This window comes from Phocoena phocoena, chromosome 11, assembly GCF_963924675.1.
Source record: "Phocoena phocoena chromosome 11, mPhoPho1.1, whole genome shotgun sequence".
Lineage (NCBI taxonomy): Eukaryota > Metazoa > Chordata > Mammalia > Artiodactyla > Phocoenidae > Phocoena > Phocoena phocoena.
The window spans coordinates 11290499-11306914 of record NC_089229.1 but is presented as its reverse complement, the minus strand read 5'-3'; positions in this window follow the sequence as shown (position 1 = coordinate 11306914).

Here is a 16416-nt window from a genome sequence, read left to right as displayed (position 1 = left end):
ACTCCCTGCTCCCGTTCTATGACTTCTCAGCATGTGAATGAATTAATCGGGAATGGCAATCATTCATTCAATTACATTCTCTGCTCGCTAGAATGAAGCCTCACGAAGGCAGGGATTTTGGTCTGCTGTGTTCTCATATTTCCAACACTTAGTGTCTAGCACAGAGCGGGCACCCTGTACAAACTACTTTGTGGATATAAAAATCCAAAGGCAGGCCTGCTCTGTGCCAGGCGATGTGCTAAGGTGCTCGGGAGGCAGATGAGATGAAAATACCCAAATCAGGGTGATCGTCAAGCAGACAGCTAATTCCAAGGCACTGCGACCCAGGCCCAGGAAGACCTGGGGTGTCCGACATCCCCTTCTGTGCGCTCCTACAACTCTCCTTCTCCTCTCGTGGCGCTTCTGTCTGGGTTTGGAATTTCTGTTTAATGGCTGGCACACAGTGGGTCCATAGTACACATCTGAGGAATAAATGAACAAAATGAAGACATGTGTGTGAAAGCCCAGGGCAGGAAGCATTTATTTCTGTCTTGGAGTGTCCCAGAAGGCTTTGGTGACAAGCTCACCCTCAAAGGCCAGGAGAAAAGCTCACAACTGGTCAAGGAAGAGAGGAGGGCGTTGCAAAAACAGGGGAACAGCACGTGCAAATGCAGAGACCTGAAGTAGGATGAGGAATCTCAAGGAGGCTGGAATGACTGATGGGGATGGACAGGGAGGCTGGGGCTGAATCCAGAGAAACTGCTGTGTGTGGGGTAACGAGCCATCCATTGGCATCACCCTCCTTGCCTGGCAGGAGCAATGAAGTGGGAAGAGAACAGGCCGTGGAGTCAGAGGGACCTGGGTTTGAATCCCAGCTCTGCTGCTTACTCTGTGTGACCTTGGGCTGGGATTTACCCCCTCTGAGTTTCCTCATCTGTAAATGGGGTGTTAGGTGTCTCGATTGTTCCTACCTGAAGTTAAGTCGTTTGCACTTGCTGCTCCCTCTGTTGGATGCTGTCCGCCCTGAAGGCTGGACCCCTAGCACATCATTCAAGTCTTAGCTGAAATATCACCCCCAGAGAGACATTGCTGGTCACACAATTTAAAATGTCACTCTATATGACATTGACCTGTTTTGTTTTCATCACCGTGCTTATTGCAACTTGACATTCTCTTATTTATTATCTGAAGCCTGTCCCCAGCCGCCCACTTCCCCCCAGGATGTTGGAGCACATGTGTGATACTCGAATGATACTTGTTCATTGCAGTATCCCCGATGCCTAGAAAGTGCTTGGAATATTGTAGGTGCTCAGTGAATGTTTTTTTTTTTTTCTGTACGCAGGCCTCTCACTGCTGTGGCCTCTCCCGTTGCGGAGCACAGCCTCCGGACGCGCAGGCTCAGCGACCATGGCTCACGGGCCCAGCCGCCCCGCGGTATGTGGGATCCTCCCGGACCAGGGCACGAACCCGTGTCCCCTGCATCGGCAGGCGGACTCTCAACCACTGCGCCACCAGGGAAGCCCAGTGAATGGTTTTTGAATGAATGAATAAGGTTAGGGTTGTGGGGATTAAACAAGATATAAGCATTTGGAAAGTAGTAGGAGCAGGTGTCTAAAAGCCCCTGGAGCTTGGCAGGTGGGGGTGTGGCTGGGAAAGGTGAAGGTGCCCCAAGATGTTATCGGAGGACCGGGGGCAGACAAGAGATGAGGCAGTACCAGAGTTGGACCTGGGAGGCCAGCACTGGCCTGGTTTCCCCACGCTGCCCCTCCTGGGCCTGCTCTGCTCTCTCGTCCGCACATCCAGCCTGCTGTGGATCACCAGAAGCTTCCAGCCCGCCTCGCTGTTCAGCCCCACACTGGGGCATCTGATGCAGAGATGCCCTGATGGGGATGTCAGGCTCTGGAATGGGGAGGAGAGGAGACGCTAGGAGACAGCAGGCAAGTTTTACTCCTTGCAGAGCTGAGAGCAGCCGAGGAAGCCTCAGGGAGCCCCCGGTGTCAGCTGCTGGAGGGGCTGGGAGAGTGGAGCACGGCTGCATGGTTAGTTCTAAGCCTGGTGAGAACCGGAAGCTGAAAATGCATGCGCAGAGGTGCCTGTGACAAGAGTTCCCACAGAGGGGTAGCTTTCCACTGGGACTTCTACCCCCAGTCTGAGCTCTGAATCAGTCTGATGCTTCTTACCCCCCACCTCCCACCTCTGAGCTACAGCAAAGAAAATTATGATAGAAAATTGATAATAAAGTAATAGAGTAAAATACAGCGGTCACATAAAGATGCAGAGGAGGAGCAAGAAACAGAATGTTAAAGGGCAGGGAGAAAAGGTGATTTCCAGTGACTCTGGGGGAGAAGGAATCCAACGGGGGATGGAGAAAGTGAGAGGAAGGTAGTGCACTTGGGTGAGTAAGTTTGGGAGGGGACAGAGAATGGGTCTTGAATGTCCTACTTGACCAGGATCACCCACCTCTTAGCCTCTCCTCTTCCATGCTCTCCCTTCTTACCTCCGTCTCCTGCAGTCAGACGCCTATTCTCCATCCCGTGGCCCCCACGCCTACCCCAGTGCCTTTGCATAACACTTCCTCTGCCTGGGATGCTCATCTTCCGGCTGCTGGTTCAATCCTTTATTTCCTCAGCGGTCTGCTCAACTGACCACCTGATATAAAAGCCCACCTGCCCCTCTTCCATCATCCTCATTCCTTACCTGTATAATTTCTCTCCTTAGCCCTTTGCAACACCTCTCACCTCACATATGTATTTATTTTCTTATTTATAGTGTAAGGGTAGGGGCTTGGTTGTGTTGCATTATATTCCCTGCCTCTCACGTAGGGTCTGGCACATAGTAGGTGCTCACCAAATATGTGTGGACTGCACGGTAAAAATCCCTGGGTCAGTAGGGAGCAACTGGAAGCTCAAGCAGGCTAGAGGAGGAAGGAAATGGGCACCATCTGATTGGGACATCCTGGGAGAGATGGCCTGGAACTCTGCACAGGGTTGTCGACAGTATCTTCAGAAGATGCTGGAGGTTTCTAAGAAGAATAGGGAGCGTGTCAGAGGTTTCTGGGCGATGTGGAACCTGGGGAGGTGACCCACAGGAAAGAAAAGGGAGGGCACTCCTCTCCATGTGGATTTCAGGCAGATGGAGGCATTGCTGAGGCGGCAGGGTTGGGCCACAGGGGATCAGGTGCCAGTTCTGCTGCCTCCTAGCAGTGTGGCTTCGGGCAAGTGACCAAACATTCCCAGTTCTCAGCCGGCCTGTCTGGAAAATGGGGAAGCATGCTTGCCTCGAGATGCTGTTCTGATAATGAAATGAAATAAAAAGCGTTTGCAGTGCCTCCTCCATAGTAAACCCTAAATAAATATTAGCGACATGTTGAGCTCCTACTGAGTGTCATGTGCTTTGAATAAACTGCAAAATGAAAAAGATGTTGCTCAGAAGCAATCAGCAGAGTGGAGAGAGGCCTGCAAGTGGAGGGAGGGCAGGGAATGCCTTCCGGGTATTCAGCCAGGGCTTCCAGGAGGTGGTGAGAGCTGAGCTGGGTCTTAAAGGAGAAGCAGAAGACAAGGAGCAGAGAAGACCAGGAAGGGTTTTCTAGGCAGAGGGAACAGTAGATGCAAAGATAGGGCATGTGAACATTCACTCAGCAAAAGTTTGTTGAGCACCTATTATGTGTCAAGGCACATCAGTGAACAAAACCAGTGCCACCAAGATCACACATGCATGGGAGGCAGACATCAAGTCATTGATTACACAATTAATTGTTTAATTGCAATCACAGTGCACTTCTGGGAGCTACAGGTGATTCTGTTTTGCCAGCGTGCCTGGAGGAACTGGCAGAGATCAGGCTGGAAAGGGAGGTGGGGCAGGTGAGGGAGGACCTTGCACCAGGCACAGTACCTGCTGTGTGCCAAGCTCTGTGCGATGGATACAAAGATGAACAAAACCAAGTCTGCTATTGGCAGGAACCAAAGACTGAATGTGGAGTGATAGAGGGAGGGCCGTGGTGTGACAGGAGCAATGCATGGACAGGGAGGGCAGGGAAGACTTCCTGGAGGAAGTGACCTTTGCCACTTCAATTGAATAGCAGTCCCAAAGCTCACCATCCTGGCTTTCAGGATCCAGCCTTCCCTACCTTGCAGGCTTAAAGGGGCATTAGTCGTACCCGAGGGTGGCTCAATAGCAAAGTGTTCTGAGCCTGGCAGAGCTCCTTCTCTAGGCCTGGGATGCAAGTGAAGGAGCTGTTGGCATCATATGGAGGTATAGACCCAAAGACCAGAATGTGGGAAGAACCGACAGGCTGACCATGGGGCCAGGGGCTCTAGCAATCCTGGCTCAGGACAGGACTAAGCTATGTGAGCTCAGGACAGGTTACTGACCTCTCCATGACTCCATTTACTCATCTGTAAAATGGGTGTCATGGTGGCTTCGTGGGGCTGTCGAAGTCATGAGGACTCAGTTGGGTGAAGGAGTCTCTCCTCTCCTAAGTTTTCATTACAAGTGATTTGTTAATATGTTCTTCTAAGTACACCACCAATTCCATAAATGTGGCTGGCCCGGCTCCTTATGGAAGTGGTCAAAACAGCTGAAGGGGCTCCGCGGTGGGTGGGGAGGGTAGCCAGGTTCTGAGCACCTGCAGGATGGGGCCCAGCACTGTGCCCTGCTTTGGCCAGGCCTGATGAGGGTGGACGATGACCCTGTCTACTGACCCCTGATGGGTTCTGCAGGATACCAAGTTCCTCTTCTCCTTAAATAGATTCCTCTTCAACAATCCGTGGGTGCCTGAATACCTCCTCAGGGGCAGTTGGAGTCTCTTGCACTTTTGTGGGCTATGATCCAAGCCTAGTAACTCACTGGGCACCAGCCGGTCAGCCCGCCCCGAGGGCCTTCTTGGAATTCAGAATCTCCCAGGTGGATGTGGGCTTCCGAAGCCCTGGGCGATGTGGGTGGAGCCCTGCCCCCAGACCCAGCCAGGCTTGGTGCGCTAACTGGGCTCCCTCAACCTCCTTCCTTGGGCCTCGCCCTCCTGTGACTCAAATGTTGTTTCGTGTCTTTCCTGATAAGCCCTGAGTTCTGAGAGGCTGGGTCCTTGTCTCTCGTGTTCCTTGTCGTGTCCTTTGCATCTTGGCACAGAACAGGCCCTCGATACACATTCATTGATAAATGGGCTGGGGTGAGCGGAACGAGAGGGAAGAGGAGAAAAAGTCATAATATTTCTTTTAATGACGGGACTCCTGCTGGCCACCCACTCCCCGTGACATTTGCAGGTAACTTTCACATCGTCTGAACTCAGGTAATCCTCCCAGCCAGCCCTCGAGGGAAGTTCTGTCACGGCTCTCATTTCACAGATGGAGAACCCAAGGCACAGAGAGGTTAAGCACTCTGCCCCAGGCTGCACAGCTCATAGGGGCCAAAGTCAGTTCCAGCCCTGAGGCTCTCATGCCCTAGAGTCCCATATTGGCCGATTGCCTATCATGTGCCAAGGCCCTTTCTCCTTTAATGCTGCAGAAACCTTGGGGAAACTGGGGCTTGGGGAGGTTAAACATGCCAAGCCAAACAGCCAGCAAACAGCAGGTTCACAGTTTGCACACAGCTCTGCCTCCCTGCACAGCCTCGGCCAGTAGGTAATCAGGACCCCAGAGTGGGGAGAGTCTCTGTGGGTCAGCTGCCTTCTCCCTTCTGCTTGAGACTCAGTGACAAACAGATATCTACTGAGCTCTTGTCTTCTTTCCGTTCCCACAGGGGGCTTCGGGGCTCACACCTAGGCCCGCCCCCTCCACTAAGGGGATCATATTTAGCTGTGGAAGCCAAACTGAATGGTTAGTGGAAAGAATGTGGAGTCTGGAGTGAGAAGACTGGGTTAGAGTCCCAGAGACCCTGGGGCAGGTGCTTCGCCCCCAGAGCCTCAATTTCTTCATCTGGGAAATGGGAAAATTAATATTGATGCCCTCAGTAGAGTATGGGTTAATTTATATCGAGCACCCAGGACTGTGTGGTACATAGATACTCAGGAAAGGTGTGAGGTCGTAGCATCTCCCTGCTTAGAACCTGTACCGGAATCTACACGCGGTTTGTGAGACCTGGCCCTGGGTCCTCCAATCTCACCCATTGTTTCACCCTCCCCCACTCCTCTGTCCTGCTCTCCCCATCTCCACATACACACTGTCCCAGCCACACTCCTTTTCTTTCTCTGGACAAGCCATGCTCTCTTGTGCTATCCATTCTCCCATGTTTTCCTCTGTGAGGCACCTTTTCTTCATTTTGCTTTACCCTTCAAATAACAACACTCATGGGATTCTCTCTGAGTCAGCTGCAATAGCTCTAATTCATTCTTTTAATGACAGCATAATATTTCATAGTGAATAATTACTGTTATTTCTTCATCCAGCCTTCTACTGACAGGCATTCACTTTATTTCTTGGTCCTGCCCCTGCTTCCACTATAACAGTGCTGCAATAAACATCCTTGTACATACATCCTTTCCAATGGCGTCTTTATTTCTTTTTTTTTTTTTTTTTTTTGCGGTATGCGAGCCTCTCACTGTTGTGGCCTCTCCCGTCGCGGAGCACAGGCTCCGGACGCGCAGGCTCAGCGGCCATGGCTCACGGGCCCAGCCGCTCCGCGACATGTGGGATCCTCCCGGACGTGGGATCTTCCCGGACGGGGACATGAACCCGCGTCCCCTGCATCGGCAGGCGGACCCTCAACCACTGCGCCACCAGGGAAGCCCGGTGTCTTTATTTCTATGGATTAGATCCCCAGGAGTGGGATTGCTCAGTTGAAGGTATATGTATTTTTAAATTTCAGTCAGTGTTGCCAGTTGGCTTTCTAAAAATGCTGCAACGAGTCACATTTTCTCCAACAATTCATGAGTCTACTATTTCCCCACATCTACTCCAGCAATAGGTGTTAGTATTATTTCTAGTTTTTGCCAGTTTGATGGGGATAAAATTAAATCTCATAGTTAATTTAATTTGAAGTTCCTCTACAACTAGTGAGCTTGTGCACTTTCCTTGTATCCTTGGGCCATTTGGATTTGCACCATGTCCTGCCTAGTCTTATCCTTTGCTTGACTCCAATCCTCTTCATTCAATTCTTATTAGTTTGTAAGAGCTCTTTGCATATGATAGATATTAACCTTTTCTTTGACATCTGTGTTGCAAATAATTTCATAATCAAATTTTTTGTTTTTATGTTGACTTTGTGAATGATGTCTGTTGCCATGAAAGTAATTTTGTGGAGTAAAATGTCTTTCTTCTTAAATAAGATTTTCTTGTTTTTTTAATGCTCGAGACTGCTCTTGTCATTTTTGTATTTTCTTTCAAGGTATTTATTATTATTATTATTTGGCTGTTAACTCTTTAATCCACCTGGGGTTTATTTATGTATATAATGTAAAATCAGGTTTCAACTTTCTTATAAAAGCTAGCTGTTGTGAAGTTTCGTTAATTAAACCATTACTCCTTTTTCAACTGCACTGAAATGCCATCTCTGCCACTTATTGGATTCTCACAGCTATGTTGAACTAGTTCTGATCTCCCTGTTCTGTTCCACTGATCTGTGTATTGCTTCCTTGCCAGCAGCATTTGGATTTGATTATAGAGGCCTTAATATGTTCTGATCTCTAATAAGCCAAGTTCTTCCCCAATATTCTTCTCTTCCATACGATCTGGTTATTGCTGTGTCTTCATTCTGCTACACAAACTTTGAAATTATTCTATTCAGTGGTGTCTTAGTCACCACTGGATCTCAGCAACTTACATGGAGTCAGACATTCAATTGGAGAAAGGAGATAGTTGTTGAATGTTGTTGCTCTTCTTTTCCTTTCCTAATGTGTCCTCTCTCTCTTCCGCCAGGACTAGAAGCGGTATCGAATAGGAATATTCAGACCAAGAGTAGTTAACATGAAGATGTGTACGGAGTGGACAAGTATAACTAAATAGAGAAAGCTTCAGAGATATTGAGACACTGGAAGGTTGTCATATTTGAGACCCTTGAAGCTAAGAGGTAAGTCATTCCTGTATTCAACACCGATTTCTTGAACACCTATTGTATACTAGACCTTATTTTAGGTTTGGGGATATAGTGGTGGCCAAAGCCAAGACAAACTTGATTTTTAAGGTGTGACAACGGTATTATGTTCATTATTTTTCAGTGTGATCATGATATTGTGGTTATGCTTAAAATAAAGAGTCCCGGTCTTTTAGAGATAATACTGAAATATTTACAGTTAAAATTATATAAAGTCTAGAGTTTGTTTCTAAATAAGCTAGGGGTAGGAGAAAAGGATGGAAATATAGATGAAACAAGATTGGCTGTGAATTAATAATTATAGAAGCTCAGTGATGGTTTAATAAGGATTTATTATACTATTCTCTCTACTTTTATTTATATTTGAAATATTCCATAATAAAAAGTTTTTAAAATGCATTCAGAACTTATTGTTTTAGGCATTGTCCTAATTGCCTTACATCTATTAATTCATCACATCCTCAAAATAGCCCTGTCTTAGATCAGCTTGAGCTGCTATAGCAAAATACCATGAACTGGGTGGCTTAAGCAACAGACGTTTATTTCTCACAAATTCAGGAGGCTGAGAAGTTCAAGATCAAGGTGCCGGCAGATTTGGGTCCTGGTGAGAACCCTGTCTTGGAGACGACCACCTTTTCACTGTGGCCTCACAATGCAGAGAGAGAGAGACAGGGTGGGAAGTGGGCTCTGATCTGGGGCAATAAAGATACACACACACACACACACACACACACACATCATTATTTCATGCATCAGGAAGGGCTATGGAAGATATAAAATAGGATTGTAGGGGAGAGAAAGACCGTTAGTGGGTGAAGGTGGGACTGAGGATACAGGGGGTGGGGACCTCCTTCAGTGAGGATGAAGATGGGGAGGCTGCGTGGAGATCTGGGCCAGGTGTTCAAGCAGAGGGACTGGCAAATGCAAAGACTCTGAGATCAAAATAGGTTGGTGGGGCTGGAGCCCACCCAATGAGGACAAGGGCCGTATAAGGAAAGTGGCGGACCAGGTCTTACTGCAGACAGTAGTAAAACAACGTTTACAGGTTCAAACAAAAGAACTAAGATATCTCAGTAAGATCAAAATGATTTATTGGATTTATTAGCTCAATGATCATTTAAATACATTTCCCCACATTTTGCCGTGCTAAGTTCATCTATAACAGGGGAATAATTTAATTCCAAAGGCAAATTAACCGCTCTTTGCCTTGTCCCAAAGTCACTCATTTTTGATATTTTTTTGCAAAACTTGATTCAATTTATTCTGCTCTTGCCACATTTTCTCCAGCCCCTACACACTTTTTTGTATGGTTATAACATTATTATCTTATTATTAGTCGCTAACTGGGGAAAATTCACTTTTCCAATTGATCTATGCTGCTTAAATGCCAAATCAACCAGGAGCAGAGGAAGCAAGTGGTTAGTGACTTCTGACAGCCAGTGTAGACAGAAAACTGTGTGTTTTCTGGGGACCAGGGTGGACCAGGCATCGACGACCTCTGAGAAGGTGAATTTACCCATGGTCCAAAGATCCAGGTGTCAGAGGAGCAGCCACAATGCAGATCCTCAAAGGCGCGGGTGGTGCATCAAACTGCTTGCATCAGACTCGTGTCGTGTGTGCTTAGTACTTTGCATGGTCCCTCCTAGTTTGTATCTGTAAGTATCTGACAATGTCAAGTTCAATGGATTCTGTAAATAAAATGCACCCAAGCACAGTGTTTCCCTTGAACAATGGCTGGCGATACAAGCACATTTGTAGTGTAGCCTTCACCTACCACAAGAAAGGCGGAGAGGGAAATGGACAAGAGCTGTCTGCTGGGAGCTCTGAGGGAATTTTTCCTGGTGTTGGAAGAAGGCGTGTTGGAGGAACTTCAGGGGGGATGAGGGAGGCAGATGGGAATGGAAAGGTGGATTTTATGAACTATCCCTTCAGGTGATGTGTCCCTTTATAGTGTTTGAGAAACATAATCAAGGTGCTTAAGTCCTCTTGAGCTTTTGGTTGTTGGATTGATTCTTTGACTCTAACACCTCTTTGTGGCCTGGACCACATGGGTCACGGCTTTAACAAGGCTACAGGGCTCAAAGGAGAGTATGCTAGGGGAAGCTGCTCTGAAAAGACGGTAGATTGGCCAAAGATTTGGTGAAAGGTCGTGACAAACTATAAATTTGTCTTTTGGTTTCGGGTGTTAGGCAAAAAAGCCAGAAGGAATAAACAGCTCTAGATAGAGAGTCAAGAGACCTACATATTTGTCTTTGCTTCACTAGATGGTTCCTTCCTTCATTCAATAGATAATTGAGCGAGCGGTGCTGTCTGCCAGGTCTGAGCTAGGTGCTAGACATATAAAGATAAATTGTTCATCTTTGTGGGTAATTTTAAGCTGCGGTGTTTTTGTTTGTTTGTTTGTTTTTCTGGCTGTGCCATGCAGCATGTGGAGATCTTAGTTCCCCAAGCAGGGATCAAACTGGTGTCCCCTGCCGTGGAAGCACAGAGTCTTAACCACTAGACTGCCAGGGCGGATAGGAGCTTAACAGACAGAGATGAAAGGAAGTGGGTGTTAGGCAGAGACATAGAGGCTTAAAATGGCAAGGAGTCTTCCAAAAGCAGGAAGCGGATTAATGACCTCAAGTCTAAGATATGTCTGGTTGGGAAAAAATGTGATCAATTTCCCTATTGTTGCCATTAAGGATGTCTCCGTTTTAAATGATTATAAATAACACTGAGGTGAACATCTTAGTGCGTAAATGGTTTCTGGGTTTTGTCTTAGGGTAGGTTCCTAGAAGTGAAAATCACAGTGAATTTCAGTAGGAGAGTAACCTGGTAGGCTCTGCCCTGCGACTCTGGCCAAATCACTGGTCCTTCTGGGTTTCTGTTTCCCCATCTCTCAGAACATAGAGCCCAGGAGCAAAAATGGCTTTCTAGCTCTCACATTCAGACTTCTAATGGCATCACCATGCATGCCATGGTGAAAACGGTCTGGAGGGGAGGAGGGAGGGGGTGGCAGAAAGGCTCTCATCGGGCCCTGGACCTTAGCAGCAGGTGGCCACTGACTTCATCTGTGCTCATTTGTTCACCCAACAAACATTAAAAAAAAATTTTTTTTTTTGGCCATGCTGCGAGGCATGTGGGAACTCCTGACCAGGGATCGAACCTACGTCCCCTGCAGTGGAAGCGTGGAGCCCTAACCACTGGACCACCAGGGAAGTCCTGCAACAAACATTCATATAAGCACTTACCACGTGCCGGGCATGTGCTATGGAGCCATGAATTCACTCTGCTCGGTCTATTCCCATATTTCGCTTTCTCGTAGTGAATTCTATGGAACCAGATGTTAACCAGGGTGTCAAAATGAACATGACAGCAGGAGGGTTCTGTGGCAGATCAAGTTCAAGAACCTGCATTAAAGGGCACTGGACAGGCTCCAAGGGCTGCAGGACACTTTCCCCTGAAGATCTCCAAGAGAAGGATGTGGAATGTGGGTGGCAGTGTCATGTGACCACAGGACTCTTTTAGTTGAAACATCTGGGGCTTCCTTAACGTCTCCTGAATACACATTTTCCTCTCCATCCTGCTGCCACCATCTGTTGTGGGCATCTCCCTGCCTTGCTGGCTGCCATAGCCCCGTTCCTGGTCTGAAGCCCACCTCCAGGGGAAGCAGAGTCAGGATTCCGAAACTCATGTCCTTTGCTTGAGCCGTACACTGTTCCCCTGTGCAGGAAACATAGAGAAGCCACAGTCTCTGGGCTGTTCTCCCCACACCAGCCAGAGCTTAAGGGGGCTTCCTTGGAGTAAGCAGGCCGATCTGAGTCTGGGATCACCATGCCCTAGTGGTGTGACCTTGGCAAAGTTGCATCACTCACCAGGTCTCAGTTTGCCCATCTGTCAAATGGAGGGGACCGTGCCATTTTCCTTCACAGTGGTGTTGTTGCAGGGATAGAATGAGAGAAAGCATATATAGCATTTAACAGGGCAAATGGTAATCATAATCATCATTATTACCTCATTTAATAACAACTCTTACAACCGGGGATACAAGGGACCCCAAAGACACTCCCTGGTGTCTTTGATCTCAAAATTGGAATAGTTATGTCATCCCTCTCTCTCACCCTCACAGGCCAGGTCCACACTTGGGGGCATCCTCTTGACATCATGAAAGGTACAATGCAGTAGCTCCCTGGGGTTTGCGGAAGCACTAATGGCTGGCACGGGTGTAGCATTTCACAGCGTACGAAGCCCTTTATTCTACACAGTATCAATCTCTCCCTCACACCCCTCTAGTTCTTTACAGCGTATACATCATGAAGCGTCTGCTGGGGTTTAGGGATGCTGACCCTCGACACAGGTGAGTTCACGGAGGCTGAGCCAGTCACACGTGGGCCCTGCCTCTGGGGTGGCACTGGGGGGAGTGGTCTGATTCTGACTCCACTCCAGTCCCCTGGGCTCTGCCTCCTTTCTCTCCCTCTGTGTCCTGCAGAAGATGGTGTCTTCCTGAATGAGGTTCGGGAATGCCGCTACCATTCAATGAGCTAATGGTGAAATCGGAAACTCAAGGCTGGTAGCAGAGGGAAAAAAAAAAAAGACGAGCTTTGATTCATGGTCAGGAGGATCCGTGAATGGGGAAGGCTCATCCTGCAGTAATCAGAGGAAACGCGAGTGGCACATCCTTCCAGCAGAGTCCCTTCCAGAGAGATGAAGGTCATGCTAATGGAGACCTCAGCCAGCCTGTTAGCATACGGAGCTGGACCAGGGAGGTGAGGAGTGCTCCTGGGCTCAGGGCAGACAGATCTGAGCTCAGATCCCAGTGATGCTGTTAGAGCAATACTGCTGACTTTCTTCATGAAGTGGGAGTATTTGTTATCACAGGGGTCTCCAGAGCAGGGTGTCTAAACAGCTGGTAGGAGCCAGGCACAAAATAGGGGATCGCAAAATAAAAACACCTATAAGTTTCTCTTCCTTCCTCCCTTCCTTCCTTCCTTCCTTCCTTCCTTCCTCCCTTCCTTCCTTCCTTTCTTTCTTTCTTTCTCTCTCTCTTTCCTTCCTTCCTTCCTTCCTTCCTTCTTTCTTTCTTTCTTTCTTTCTTTCTTTCTTTCTTTCTTTCTTTCTTTCTTTCTTTCTTTCTTTCTTTCTTTCTTTCTCTTTCCTTCCTTCCTTCCTTCTTTCTTTCTTTCTTTCTTTCTTTCTTTCTTTCTTTCTTTCTTTCTTTCTTTCTTTCTTTCTCTCTCTTTCTCTCTTTCTCCCTTTCTCTCTTTCTCCCATTCTCTCTTTCTTTTCTTTCTCTCTCTTTCTTTCATTGCACCAGGTCTTAGTTGCGGCTCCAGGGCTCCGTAGTTGTGGCTCGCGGGCTCCATAGTTGCAGCTTGTGAACTCTTAGTTGCAGCATGCATGTGGGTTCTAGTTCCCTGACCAGGGATCGTACCTGTGCCCCCTGCATTGAAACTTGGTTATAAAATTTCTTTAGACCTTCAGACGGGTGAACTTTTCTGTAAACATACTTTGTGATATGAAAGCAACTAGGCTGCAGTGAGAAAGCCTCCCAATCACTGATTTTTTGGTTTACACTTCAGTTTCCCAAATTAAGGGAGGCTTCCTCTGTGTACCGGGAGGATGGCAAGAAAGTTTCCCAGTCTGAGTGGGGCGATGATAGTAATTAATAAAGTCGCTTTGTGTGAGGCGCTTCAGTTTGTCAGGTCAACTGAAAAAGTTGTATTTTTTTTTCAAATAACTGCTCCCACTCTGCTCTTCTGAGCTTCATCTTTCTTGCTGGTTTCCATCAGGACACTTCAGGCCGATTCCATAACTTTCCAATCTCTTTTTTATTAAAAAGAACAATTTCATTTTGGTTAGTAAGACTCAATCCTGTTCGTTTTAAATTGGCAATCTCATATGAAACTCGGTGCTCCCCCCGGGGTTGCATGTGTGTGTACGTGTGTGTGCATGACTGTGCATGTGTGTGTTCACGTGTGTGTGTGCATGTGTGCATCGTCTGGAGTCAGGTCCAGGAGAAAGCTGCCTTGTCCTGTGATTGCATCTGGTGAGTGGGCTGTGCCCACCTGGGTGGCTCAGACCTACTGCTCCCTCTGCAGACAGCCCTGTGTCAGAGATGGTGAGTTTGCTACACACCCCCAACCATAGTTTTGCCTGTATTTCTGTCCTATACACAGTAGCTGTGTGGCTGGTACCCAAGGGCAGGCTCTCTAGAGAGCAGGTGCTGGTCGGATGTATCTCAGACTCAGACTCTCCCTCTTTTTCTCGGTTCTCCCTGGCAAGTAGGAGTCCGTCTCAGAGCTCTGACGGCCAGGGCCCTTGAACTTGGGAATGGGCTAGCACATTGACTTAAATCCTTGCCACCTACCCTGATGTCCATTCCAGCCACTGGATGCCCACGAGTCTTTGCCACACCAAGCAGTGGGTACCCTCTGCTCTGCCCTGCCATCTCCTCTGTCCCTTTCTCCATACACTCGGGGGTTGTCAAACCTGGAGGCACGGGATGCGTTGCAGTTTCAATGGCTCAGAACAGTCAGAGGAGGAGACTTACTTACCTGGGGAGAGGGGCAGATGAGGCCGTTTCAGGCACTCCTGGTCTTGTAGAGAGGCAGCTATACCTGCACTCTTCACTCCATCCCCAGACTTCTCCCCTGCAGTTCTCGCTGGGAAATGCTCTCTTATCAGCTTGGTGTCTCCTGCCCCTGGGGCTACGGGAAGTCTGAGGACTCCAAGAATCAGACCTTCTTTGAGATGGTCCTATAGAATTTAGTCACAATGTCCGTTTGGAGCCCATTGGAGGGAGGCCATGTGGGTCGGGGAGCCCTAGACTCGTGGCATCTGTTACATGCAGTCCTGTTTACTGAGCACCCAGACCGCGCCAGGTACTGTCAGGTACTTGATAAACATTATCTGTTGATGCTTCTCACGTCCCTCACAGTGGATTTATTATCCCCATTTTACAGGTGAGGAGACCAAGGCTCAGACATGAAATGGCTTGCCCAAACTGGCATGGGCAGCGCGTGGCAGAAGCAATATTTGCACCCAGGTCCGCCTGTCTTCAAAGCCCAGAAGTGGTAGGTATGGGTTATTTGGGGCCACACAGAATCGATTCCCCATTCTCTGGTCACAGCACCCTGATTTCTTTGGGGGCACTTACCTCTTCCCCATTGGGTACAGTCTTGGGGGCACCGTCAATTCAGCTGCCCCTGACCCCCCACTTAGATACACGACCCAAACTCAACTCTATGGGACCCTCTGTCCAGGCCTTGAGTCTAGAACAGAGAGATGCAGAGACAAACATCCCCCAAGTCCCTGCCCCAAAAAGCAACAGACAAATGATAAAGAGGAGCTGGCGCCCGTTCACTCCGGTCTGATGGGCTGTTAAGTACCTCAGGCCTCCCGGATCATGGAACCTTTGCAGTTCCTGCCCTTTTCCAGACCCTAGTTCACCTAACAGTTCAGCGAACTAGCCAACGTCTTTCCGCTAAATCCCCTCCACTCGCATTTTTAAAAAAACTTTTTATTTTTTTAACATCTTTATTGGAGTATAATTGCTTTACAATGGTGTGTTAGTTTCTGCTTTAGAACAAAGTGAATCAGTTATCCATATACATATGTCCCCATAGCTCCTCCCTCTTGCGTCTCCCTCCCACCCTCCCTATCCCACCCCTCTAGGTGGTCACAAAGCACCGAGCTGATCTCCCTGTGCTATGCGGCTTCTTCCCACTAGCTATCTACCTTACGTTTGGTAGTGTATATATGTCCATGCCACTCTCTCGCTTTGTCACAGCTTACCCTTCTCCCTCCCCGTATCCTCAAGTCCGTTCTCTAGTAGGTCTGTGTCTTTATTCCTGTCTTACCCCTAGGTTCTTCATGACATTTTTTTTTCTTAGATTCCATATATATGTGTTAGCATATGGTATTTGTCTTTCTCTTTCTGACTTACTAAAACTTTTTATTTTATATTGGAGTATAGTTGATTAACAATGTTGAGTTAGTTTCAGGTGTACAGCAAAGTGATTCAGTTATACATATACATGTATCTACTCTTTTTCAGATTCTTTTCCCATTTAGGTTGTTATAGAATATTGAGCGGCATTCCTTGTGCTGTACAGTAGGTCCTTGTTGGTTACCCATTTTAAATACAGCAGGACTCCTCATTTTATCTGCTGCAGTCAGCCACAGTTGGCTTCCATAATCCTGTCTGGTACCCTAAGCGTGGTGGTGTTGGGGGGTTTTGCTCTTTGCCTGATGGGACCCCTCTATTTTCTGTGTCTCAGTGCATTCTGACTTATAAAGCACTCAGGACACGGGGCCTGGTGCAGGCTGGCACTCAGCGAATGACCGTTGCCATTATTATTACCGTTCTCCTCTTGGGCTCTGGTTCACATCCGGGATCCAAGCAGGGTGTGTGGCCACACCTGGGCCTCCCAG